Source organism: Ostrea edulis, chromosome 9 (assembly GCF_947568905.1).
Source record: "Ostrea edulis chromosome 9, xbOstEdul1.1, whole genome shotgun sequence".
Taxonomy (NCBI): domain Eukaryota; kingdom Metazoa; phylum Mollusca; class Bivalvia; order Ostreida; family Ostreidae; genus Ostrea; species Ostrea edulis.
Window position 1 is genome coordinate 15,544,489 of NC_079172.1, and position 12,577 is coordinate 15,557,065.

The window sequence follows — 12,577 nt, forward strand, 5'->3', positions numbered from 1 at the left end:
TATGTACGTGACACAGTAAGTCGCGCCGTACATACGAGATACTGAGTCGTACGTATGATCAGTCGTACACATTCTGTACATGTCGTGGTATGATAAGTCATAGGTACAGTACGAGATACTAAGCCCAATCACGGATCCAGCGCCGGCGCAAGTTACACTCTCCTCACGAATTTGATCTATGTCTAAAACACTCATATATATATATATCCTCTTATTTTGTCAGAACTCAATAACTTCTGGTGGCTTCTCTCCCCCCCCCCTCCTCCATGGCTTCTTCCTGGACCCACTTGGGGCTTCAAGACAGTCATCCCCACGACTTTTATTGCCTCTTGGATCCACCAATGAAGTCGTACGTGTCCGATATAAATTGTCTTAAGATCGAGATAATTTAATACATTCACTTGTTCATGAATAATTAAAAAAAGATTCATACTGAAAGAAGAAGGTACCGCAGAGATTTAGAATCGTAATCATTTTGAAATTTTCGACTGAACTAATTTTCAGTTTACGGTCATAAAACATAGATCAGTACAATTAGGGATTCGCGAATTCAGAACGTTTTTACGAAGCAAGAAAGTTTTAATACTTACCCCAATATTTTCGATTGATTAAACATCATTAGAAGGCAACGATGTCATCTCATTGTGAAAAAGAAAACCTTTTACTGAGTATATGACACTGCCGGCATAGGCGGCTAAATTGTACAGTCTATCATTGTTACTCTAAATTCGTTTATAACCCTGCCATTATCCCATTATCCCATGGTCTAATGTAGCTTTTATCACTGAATTTTACTGCTTCTTTACTCACATCGATTAGTATATTTTAAAGAAATACACGATTAATTGTGAATTAGTCAGTCATAATGTCAAGATAACCAGAGAACAGCCTAATATGAAATTTTTCTGTTTATTCTGATGAATATTCGTTGAATTAATGAATAACCATTCTATACAGTGAAAGCTATATATATATTTATTATCACGTTACGTTTCCTGACAATAACAAAACGGAAATAGACTACCCTTTATGGTGGGTATATCAAATCTATGGATAAATCTCGTTGATTTACGAATATTTCTCTTACTTAGGCTGTAAACGACAAAACCTAGAAGACATGCAATCAGTATTAATATATTTTAATGTAGCATGTTCGGCAATGATATATGGTCATTCCCTCGCGTGTGTTAATGAATTACCTTCCGAAGAATATACACAGGGTTTTCAGGTTGCAAGGAATTCTAATCAATCTTGTTTATTCCTTTGTAGATTATTAATTAATACGGGATCAAATATTTGCTATGAGTGTATAATCCCCGGAATACTGTCTTTTAATATGTTTTTCCTCGACATCCTCAATTGAGCAGTGGTATGCATGTATGTTTTTAAAGGTATGCATGTCTGTAGATCAGTATGACAAAGTCTTAATGTCATCAGTTTAGAAAAACTGCTAATTTATAAATATGTATAAATTACTTGTGGACATTAAGGAAATCATGATATGATAGACATACAGTAGAGGAAATACCAGCAAAGAAGTTATTGTCCTTGAAAACATTTTTAAAATCATAAATGATTGATTATCTTTGGAAAATATAATTTTTTTCACTATCAATAATAATTTACGAATATTTTTTTTATCTTATCAAGTGAATAAAATTCCGCTGAAAAGATATGTTTCTATCATACGCAAAGTTTGATTTAATAAAGATTTTTGTAAAAACCTATGACATCACGCAAGGATCCCTGTTTCTTGAAAATACTAATTTATAAACAACATTTTTAAAATATTGTATTTACCTAATGTAAATAAAATGTATTTGTCTGTCTTTCTCGCTCTCCATCTATCTATCTATCAAATATGATGATTGTATTTGAGGTTTGAACTTTATTTGTATGTCAGATTTGATCCGCAATAATCAATGAATTGCAAAAGGTAAATGATAATCCCGACTAATAAAAAGTTAAAATAATTAAGTCTCCTAGGTCCCACTGTCTATAAATCTATCCCCAAATCCAGTATATATGATACATGAGAGGATATGGTTAAAGCTCGGCCCCGAGCAAACTGTAGAAGAATGAGGATAGGTAACGAAAGAATGTGAAGGGAAGGGGCGGGAGGAGGATAAAAGGAAGAATGGACGGGTAAGAAGACAAACAAGAAAGATCAAGTATCAATCAATTATTGCACTCATCAATTGAATTGATGTGCCTTTATTCAATTAATGCGCGATTCAATTGATGAGAGCAATAATTGATTTGATGCGCGCATCTGTTAAATTAATACACGCAATAACTGAATCATTGTTCTCTTTAATCGATTTATCGCGCATGCCACTTCAGTGAGCGCACAATAATTGAATAATTAGCCTCTTTAATTGAATTAATGATATTATAGTGCAAGTGATACGCTCTATAATTATGTTAGTGATGAGAGCAAGGCGCTAAATGTGATCAGAATTGAATTTTAAAAAAAATAAAATCAAAGACACGCATAGACCTTTAATAAGTCGAATTCATTTTCTTTTTATTTCATTTCCGACAAAAATGGGCACTGATACGTTTTAATTTTTTTCCAGATTACTTTCTATTAAAACTGTATTTTTTGACAAAATAAAGTAAATTTGAAAATGTTCAACTTCAAAATATTGTTGCACATTATCCTCCACTTTTCATCCACATCAAATTTCTCTGGTGTAGCATACCTCCTTAATACAAATATATCAAATATAATGCATAAAACTTGTTGCTAATACATGTAATATTGACGTGTTTGTGCGGTGTTTTTTTTTTAAAGCAGTTTTAACGTACATGTATGTATGTATATATATGATGCATGTTGAAATTAAATATTACTACATTAGTAATTAGATAATGATTCCAAAGGTCCTTAAAACGGTTTAAATTAAAAATAAAATAACAGCAAATCATTATTTATATCTTCCAGCGAGATGTGGTTTCTTTAAAACGTCGAAAACCTGTGATCGATTTGAAACTTTGACCATTGTTATGGCAGATTTTTTTCTATATCGCATTTTTTTCTATATCGCATATGATTGATTGATTGAATATTATTTAACGCCCCTCTTGAGAATATTTCACTTATGGAGACCTCACCACTGCCGGTGAAGGGCTGCACAATTTAGGCCTTTGTTCGGTGCTTATGGCCATTGAGCAGGGGGGGGGGGGGGGTCTTTATCGTGCCGCACCTGTTGTGACACGGGACCTAAGTTTTTGCGGTCATCTGAAGACCGCTCCATTTAGTCGCCTCTTACGACAAACAAGGAGTACTGGGACCTACTCAAACCCGGATCCCCACGGGATCATATGTATATAATGATGTAATAGATGCACATTTACAGGTACACATACATGTATATAACAAAGGTAATTGGGCAGGATGAACATGCGTATATATACATGTATAGATATAAATATTCAGACACCGTAGTATCGAGGAGGGGTTGCCCTTCCACTTTGGGGGGGTGGGGGGGGGGGTGATGTCGACCATTTCCTTGCTATGGGAACAACTTGACCGGCCTGATGACACTTCAACTTTTATCAATCTTATAAAATATAATATATGTGTTGTGATGATTAATTGTTACTAAAAGTTTATATTAGTATTGACGTACTATGTTTAGGATTTCATGATTAGGAAAACTGGAGTATAACCGTAAGATGATGTAGACACTTTTCTCTCTCTCTCTCTCTCTCTCTCTCTCTCTCTCTCTCTCGTCAAGGTGTTCTGGATAGGCCTGGCCCGCACATTGAATTCTTAAATCGTCGGGCGGGGAGGGGGGGGGGGGGTATCCTTCTCTACATGGGTTCAATTCAATTCATAATTTTAAGCCTATTTTTTCCTCATTCAATACTACTATCAAGGATAGGGGGGGGGGGGGGTGTTTCACTCAATATATCCTTATTCGCATATGAAAATAAATGCCTAGGAAAAGCAGTTAAATATACCACATTGTCTATGCATGTAATCAAACTTCCCAGAGTCTGTTCTAGATTTAGACTGAATGTCGGTGCATACAATGACATGCCCATTGACTGATGTTATTTTCATTTATCAAAGATGAACATTATATGGAGAGAGAGAGAGAGAGAGAGAGAGAGAGAGAGAGAGAGAGAGAGAGAGAGAGAGAGAGAGAGAGAGTTGGAACTACTCTTTGTTGACCATTTAGGGGAATGTAAAAATATAAACACGGACACATTTTTGTGAGGTTTTTAAATACATTTGCTATATGAAATATACCATCCGAAGTTACATGCATATTACTTGACGTGTTTTGCTATACCCAAGAAAATTATATCCCATTCATGCAACATAAATTTGTATCGTTTAGTACATGTACCACACTTTATTCAATATATTTTGTAAATACCCCACAGCAGGCAGACATATTTTATTCGTATGTACTGTAACATGTACATATTGCATACACATGTAAGCAGACCTGTTATATAGTCCTTGGTGTACACGGCATAACAAGTAATTTTATCCGACTCAATCGACGTTTTTAATCGAAGTGTTTATATTTATGACTATAAAAAAAAAAGAAGAAAAAAAAAAACAAAAAACAAAAACAAAAAACAAAAAAAAAAAACCCAACAAAAAAACGGGGAATAGAAAATTCAAGAGCCATTTTATTTTCCATATTTCATTTGAATAGGAGGACATCGAACAGCACCTTCGAAAATATGATTGCGTTCTACTTAACAATTTTGGACAAATACACGCATTATTTTCCTCACTCTAATTAACACAAGATTCTTCCGCAAAATGTCTATGACCACGATAAAGTTACATGTAAATGAATAATGTATTTTCTTTTATCTCAATGAGTATTTTTATATAAAAAGTTAAAATTGTAACTTTTAGAAAAATATTCTAGAAGAATCAGGGGACTGTAAATCCTATAAGGTCGATGACGTCGTTCCGAAAAAGCGACCGTTGGAAGATAGCGTCAGAGTTAACAATGCAATATTGTAACGTTATTTTCTCAATTTCAGCAACAAGTAAATGGTACATGTTATATATGAATGAAATGAGAACATTATCACCTTTCTACCTGCAAAATATGATCGGTTTTTGAAACGCGGCCAATAGCCGTGTTTCGAGTTACTCCGGAACACAGTGTTTATTCTGTGTTTAGTCACGCCGCGTCAAAAATGTTCCACAGGGTTACTTCCGGTTTATCGCTGTTTACCAACAGTCGACACTTCGTGTATTAGGCCTAGGGTTAATTTTGTCGATCATCATGAAATTGAAATACACATTTAATAGTTTGGGGTGTATGCGGTACATATTTGTTTATGAGCGTTTGATAAGCTACTATTGATCTACGAAATACAACGAAAGACTTCGTCAAGAACAGAAGAAGACGATGCATGTCGTGTAACTCACACAAGGCCCAGCTGTCTAGTAACCGGAGGGGTAAAGGAAAAGAACGTATTAGACTCACTGAAACCTGTCAAACAGGTAAAATGAAAATTATGACGACATTTTATATATATACAAAACACAATGTGCACTGCTTCATAAAGCAGGCATTAGGTCCACTCGGGTCCAGTACAGTCTAGGGCCTATGTGAAATAGAATTTACGTTACCAAATCAGGGCCAAAATGGGCATAAACATGTAACATATATAACCAGGTCCATTCCAAAGACTATTTCTACCTACGTAGCTATTAATAGCTACCTAGGTATTTAAAGCTACTTAAAGTAGCTACTTTTACATGTTTTTAAAGATATAAATAAATAATAATTAAGGCACATCTTTTAAACAGGTCAGTCGTTTTATGTATCATGTTGTGCATGTGCATGACAAAATTCGGAGTGTAAATTTATATACTTTACGAGGGTGGAAAATGTAGAGGAAATTGCGTGAAAAATCGACTCAAAAACTTTTAATGTAAGAGTGCATGAATGTTAACTTTAAAATTAATAAAGATTTGTAAAACATTCTAGACTTCTTATCATGTATCTTTGATCCTAAGTTCCTAGAGAATGGAAGTGGGTGCAGTTATTGATGCAAATTTGAAAGTAATCATTTTTTGTCCAATATTTTTGTGGTATTCAATGTCAGTATAAGTGAATCAAGAAATTTGGTACACACCATGTTGCGCCATTCCTGCGTTTGGCCACGAAATGCAAGTAAAGGAAAACGTAGGTAAAAATAGCTACCTGGAGTAGGTTTAAATACCTAGGTAGCTATAAGTAGCTACATAGGTAGAAATAGTCTTTGGACTGGACCTGATAATTATTGATATAAAATTTAGATAATGACAATACACAGTGAAAAGTAATAGATTAGCTATAATATTATAGGTATTTGAAATGGCTTTATTATTTAAAGCTAGTTTAGATTGAATTAGGCTGGGTTTCTAAGTGCAATGATATAGCCATATGTGGGCGAGGATAAAATTATCTACTTGGGTATAGTCAATATGCTGTCTAATTTGAAAATAATTATTTATCAACTAATACTTGTGTTACAGATTAAGTCTTTGGAGTTCGACTTTTAATGATATACTCATGTAATTGGAAGAATTTTTAGTATGACTATTTATTGTTGTAGTCATTTTATTGACTTTTCACAATCCAGTAGGTATTTGTGATTACTGCTCATATTTATATCACTGAACAAAATATATATCTGATCATGATTAAGGTAATATTATTCCTTTCAGCAACATAATTTCAATTATGTGCTCATAGACTGGTCCAGCACAATCTCTAGTATACTTAGCTATATAAATATGCTAATCAAGCTATATAGCTTTGTAAAGCTAATTGAAATTGCTTGATATAACTATTTCAAATCTTCTATCAAATATATTTTTAAAGCATAAAAATTGAATTTCTAAGTGAAAATATTTCATCCTTGTACTTGAAACAACACACTGTAAACAAAAAAAGCTTCTTAAACTATGTACCTTTGGAAGAATTTTGATTCAAAATTGTCAAATGTTTAGGATTATTAAGTTGTTACAGATTCCACATTGTAAAGTCATCATATACTTATCAAAGCTTCGACACACACAAGGTAGTGGACAGTTATCAATACAAAAGAAATTCTCTTTTCATGAAAATTCTTAAAATGACATATGATCTATACCTAAAATAGTGTTGTGGTTAGTTCAAAGTACATGTATATTGTTATGTGTCATTGCACTTAAGAAATTTAATCGAAACTAGCTTAATGAAGCTGTTTGAAATAGCTTTATAAAACTATATAGCTAAATATAGAGATTGTGCTGGGCCTGATAGATATAGCAATGCAGAGGAAATCCGTCATATGCATCAAAAGTTTGAAAAAGGTGAATTGACTTAAATATAAATAAAATCATGAAAACTCATACATTCACAGTTTTAATATGAATTACTTCATGTATTTAAAAATAAGTTTTAAAAAATATACATGTATGTACAGTGAACAGTATTTTTAACAAATACATGAATTATAATTTCAGCATTATTTTTTTTTTTTTTTTTTTTTACATCTTTGCTTCTCAAATTGACAAAAGTCTATTATCAATATTGTGGCATCCCTCCTCTTTTTCAGGTATATGGGAACAGGATCATTTTCCATGCCTTTCACTTGAGGTCTTCAGTTTCATCATTAATCATCTGAATGTCGGTATGCCAAACTCTCATGATGTCATGCCATTACTGGATATTCCTTAACAGTGGTTTATTTAAGCCACACTACCTATAACATTGCCAAAATATTAGACTGAAAATTTTCAAATACACAAGATTTGAAGCAGCAAAAGAAAAGAATTACATATGTATAACACACAAAAAAGAAGAAATTAATTCTCACCTGGCTGATATGAACTTTTTACTCCTTTTTAGCTCCCTTTCACTGCATACCAGCCAATAACTAGCAGTCATTATATGCAGATCAGCCATTGTTATCAACCTGTGTATATATATGTTGAATGAAATATGAATGAAAATTGTTGTTCTTTGTTATTCTTTTTAAAATATATATATACTCAATAGTATATTTCCTTACACAGTACTGAATCAAAGGGGTAGGAGAGCAAATACATAATATATAACCTGGCTCATGTTCAGCTGGTTCCATTCTTGTATATAAGTGGTTTGAGTGGAAATGTACATATCTGATGTACATGTACATGCAAAGTACCTTGATTGCACAGGCAATATGCATCACTTGTGTTCGAATTTACTATTAAAGAGTACCCCAAGCGATGCATATTGCCTGTGCTTGATTGGTATTAAAAGTTGGAGAAAAGATCAATGTTCTTTGATATAATTCAAAATTTTGCAGTGAATGAACCATCGGTATGGAGCTTGAATAAATGATCATGCAAATCCTAGTATAGATCCGTAGGGATATATTATCTGGTGTTCTCATATTTTATTTAATTGGCAGATATATATACCCCCCCCCCCTCTCATCCCTTGTGAAATTGCTTCGTAATTTTTATGAGCCTGAACCATAAGTTCATAATTGAAATTCTCTATTTAATGTCACATGAACACCGTTGTAAAATACATACACTGCTCAGATGTAGATGAGGGTACAAGTATACCTATTCTTAAGATTTACAAGATTTTGCACAGTCTATATTATATTTTTAAGAGTCAGTACAAACCTCTTGGTTTTCCTAAAAGTTAATATAAGGAAACTGGCTAGAACAATGATGTTTCTTTGTTGGTTCAGCTTTCACGGAATGTAATATTCGCACTCAATTTCGGCTGCTCGTGGTTTTCTACACAAATGACGCCACCGTTTCCTCTGCGTGAACGCTTTTCCCGGGTTTGGGAAAAGGCAAACTTTGACATCTTCCCAAGTAAATATATATCCCTTGCTATTCTTTATCTGATTTGCGACAGTTTGTGCCGCAAAATCTATATTTTGTCAAAAACAATTTTGTTACCAGTGTAAACAAAATTAACCGGAAGTACCCCTGTGGAACATTTTGCTCATATCACGTGACCGGCGTGGCTAAATACGAAAAATCCCGGGTGTTCCGGAGGAACTCGAAACACGGCTATTTTGGCCAATACGCAGCAGGGTTAAGGTGTCCCGAGTACAAACTCCCCGTCGAGGCCTCATTACGTCACAGTGCCTACGAATAGACCTCTCCTATGTGACGCACCACAATATACAGATTTGTATATTGTGAGTCCGCGATTATCACGCAGACAAATTACACTAAAGAAGTAGTTCGCAGTTAAAAGTCTGAAGATATTAATATTTGGTTTGTGAGCAAACGAACTCTGGTGGAAGTTTGGTCCCGAGTAAAGTTAAAACAAACATCATAAAATGTACCTCGGTGCACTTCATACTATATGACGTCACAATATAAAAGTACGTCACGACGTACAGGTCTATAGTTGTATCGCGGGGAAAATGTCATAATATTTTATCGTTATTTATTGCCGTTATCTAGTGTTCAAGCTGTATGTGTTTTAATCTGTTTGTCAGATGATCCCCCCCCCAAATTTCTTCGATAATATATAAGTCTCATATATTTATATATAGTATGTGCACGAAAGACTGTAAAGTAATCTTTACATCACTTTGTGACCTTGATATCGCCCCCGATGTGTATAGTCATTTGGAATAAAGAAAACCAACGCATGTACATATCGACTCGTTCCAGGTGAAAGATGACGATATTTCATTTCGACCTAGGCATATTCAGAAAGGTAACTAGTTGCAGATTTAGGATTTTGATACGGAAGGTACAATATTTTGCCTCGTTTAGATACGATTTGGATGTGAATGTGGAAAATTCCCAACATTTGAGTTGAGATTATGGAAATTGCTATATTTGAGAGGATATTGTACCGATCCGTATCACTCTTTAAATTTACCATACCAATGTCGACATATCAAGCCCAAGCTGCAAATGATTTGAGTGCATCTTTCACCTGGAATGAGGTGATAAACAACTAAAAGTCTAGCGGATAAAAATAGCTCTACGTCACTTGTATGACGACGTAATAGGTAAGCAAAGGATTTCCCCCACGTGATACGATGTTTGTTAATGTATTGACAAACGATTTTTACAAAAAATATGCGACGCTTGAAAGAATTTTACTTTCATATGAATATGCTGTTATTACTTGTTATTTTACTCGGGACACCTTAACCCCGCTGTGTAACGTCCCTTGTCCTTAGTAATGATAAAGACAACTCATTTCTCATACAAAAACATCTGCCTGATTTGAAGATTATTTCTTCAGAATGTCGCTAGCGAATACCCTAGTACCAAAATCGTAAGTTATTGATTTGAATTTCTGATGTTTGGTAGCGGAGACAAAACAAATAATTCACAATACCGTTTTATTTCATCTACCGTATGTAGATACTAGGTTTTCTCAAGCGGAAGAATTAATGCGATCAACAATTCAATTAATGAGCGCAATAATTTTTTGAAGATGTCTGTATTTATTTGAAGAGATCTTTAATTCAATTATTGCACGCATCAAGTGAATTGATGATATCTTCAATGTATTTAGTTTATATTAATTTGGCGCTGCATAGGGGGGTGGGGTGGGGGTGGGGTGGAGGAAGGTGTGAAGGGAGAAAAGAAACGGAAGGAGCTTTTTGATAGAGTGTATTTTGTTTTTAACATTTAAGGAAAATTCGGAAATTAAACAGAAAAACTGGGGTCATAGTGCTTGTTAATGAGCTATCTAAAATGTTTTCAATTTGACCTTTTTGCACTTAAAATTGTACTCAAGATTTATGCGTTTACACTTGATTTATCTGTTAGTGTCAACACAACATAAGCAACACAAACCAATGATTACATGAAATAAAAACATACTCATGTCGTCTAACAATACAGCTATAAACAATGACCTTTTTGCACTTGATATATGAAATTCATGATATGGAATTTGAGTGTTTAAAAGAATATTATATTAGTAGCAATGTCAATTTCTACACATAAATTACAAAGTTTTGTCTTAAAATTTAAAATGGAGGGGAGGTTATAGATAACATTTTTGAATTATTGCCCAAAATACTGAATTATTTTTTAAAATTTTGAGTAAATCAATATAGACTTTTTAAAGAATCAGTGTTCTGTTTGGAAAAATATATCAACCAAAAACAACACTTGAATTAGTTCCAAGTCTAAGCTACTTGTATCATAAATTATTAAACTGAAATACAAGTATAGGGGTATAAAATATGACGATACATGTACATTGTATATTGGATAAAACAAATTGTAAAACCATGTAGATTTAGAACTTTTTGATTAGACAATCCTTTCTCCACAAAATGTAGTCCCTACCAAATCTTTTGAAAATTCGAATTCACACAAAATTTTCCGACTGATTGGGGTTAAGTCATTCTCTACCCAGAGTTCCGTGCGCTCTTCGCCCTCTGGTGAGAGAATGGGGTTAAGTAACACATGTATAATATATTTGGACCAATGGGATCCGTATTGAACCAATAGATACAAAGTTATAGCATCCTGTACAGTTGTGCTCAAAAGCTGAGGAGCTAACTTCCTTAATATCGCAACCAACACGTGGCATAGATACGGGGTCCTTTCCATTGCATTCTATTCATAAACCGTATGACATATTAAGCACATTTCTGACTCATGTTTGGTTTCTCTAATCTTTTAAAACTCAAATCTAATAATATTAAATTTAATGTTTGCTTCATTTGCATACCTTCATTATGGTATTTTCATATTAATTAGCTCCTTCAATGTAAATTGCTTTATAAGCACGGACGAATTTAGAGGGAATGACAAAAAATCTTAAAGACAAGGTGTCTGTTGGTCGCCTTTAGGTTTCCAGTTCACCCTGATGGGGGTCGGGTGAGGGGTGGGGGGGGGGGGGGGGGCAAAACCCTGGAATGTCTCTAATTTAACTGTATTTCGATAATTAAATCCGGTGTAATCTAATTTGGGAATAAATAATGTTTCAGTTTTTAAATTTCATCCATTCACGTTGGATAACGTTTCTGATTCCTTGTGTTCATGGCGTCCGTATTATTTTAGACGCTTTCTCTGAACTTCCTCAACATGTACGTGTTGTCATGTAGCACTTGTAAGTTTAGGATCTTTTTATGAGAATGATTTATTTTCAGTTCTGCTACAATTTTAACCGGACACGTCCAATATTGAAACCTAAAATAACCCGATATTTCATTATTTTATTTTGAAACTCTTTAAGTACTCTTACATAACCTATAGTATAAATATAATGCTTTTTAAAAAAAAAGTATTCAAATCAAATTGTTTTTTAAATCTGTCTCCATTTTAAACAGAATATTTCCTATTGCAATTTCCGTGTATTTCTTTGGAAATAAGTTAGAATATTTAAAATTTTAGCAGCCGATTTCATGCTTTGTATCAAAATGATTTTGTATTTGTATAGGTCCTGTAAAAAGTATCTGTCAGGGCCCTCACGACCATTGAGGCAATTGTAACTAAACAAAAAAATTTCAATTCACCAGTCGTTTTGTCCCTTTTTTATTTCTTCTAAAATGTCTCGGTGGTTGAGAAAGGCATTGTACCATTGCCGTCTGCTACTCCGCCCTGGCCTGGAGGTTATAA

At 33.9% G+C, this 12,577-nt stretch overlaps 2 long non-coding RNA genes across 2 annotated transcripts; one reads left to right on the forward strand and one right to left on the reverse strand.

Annotated features, from left to right (window-relative positions):
* The first annotated feature begins 5,116 nt into the window (after positions 1 to 5,116).
* Positions 5,117 to 7,972, forward strand: LOC125662798 (uncharacterized). Its single transcript, XR_008798455.1, has 2 exons — positions 5,117 to 5,488; positions 7,576 to 7,972. It is a non-coding gene; the product is annotated as an uncharacterized LOC125662798 (long non-coding RNA).
* On the reverse strand, positions 7,366 to 9,034 carry LOC130050067 (uncharacterized). The gene is made up of 2 exons (XR_008798456.1): positions 8,639 to 9,034; positions 7,366 to 7,935 (listed from the first exon to the last, which is right to left on the reverse strand). It is a non-coding gene; the product is annotated as an uncharacterized LOC130050067 (long non-coding RNA).
* Between the last annotated feature and the right edge of the window lie 3,543 nt (positions 9,035 to 12,577).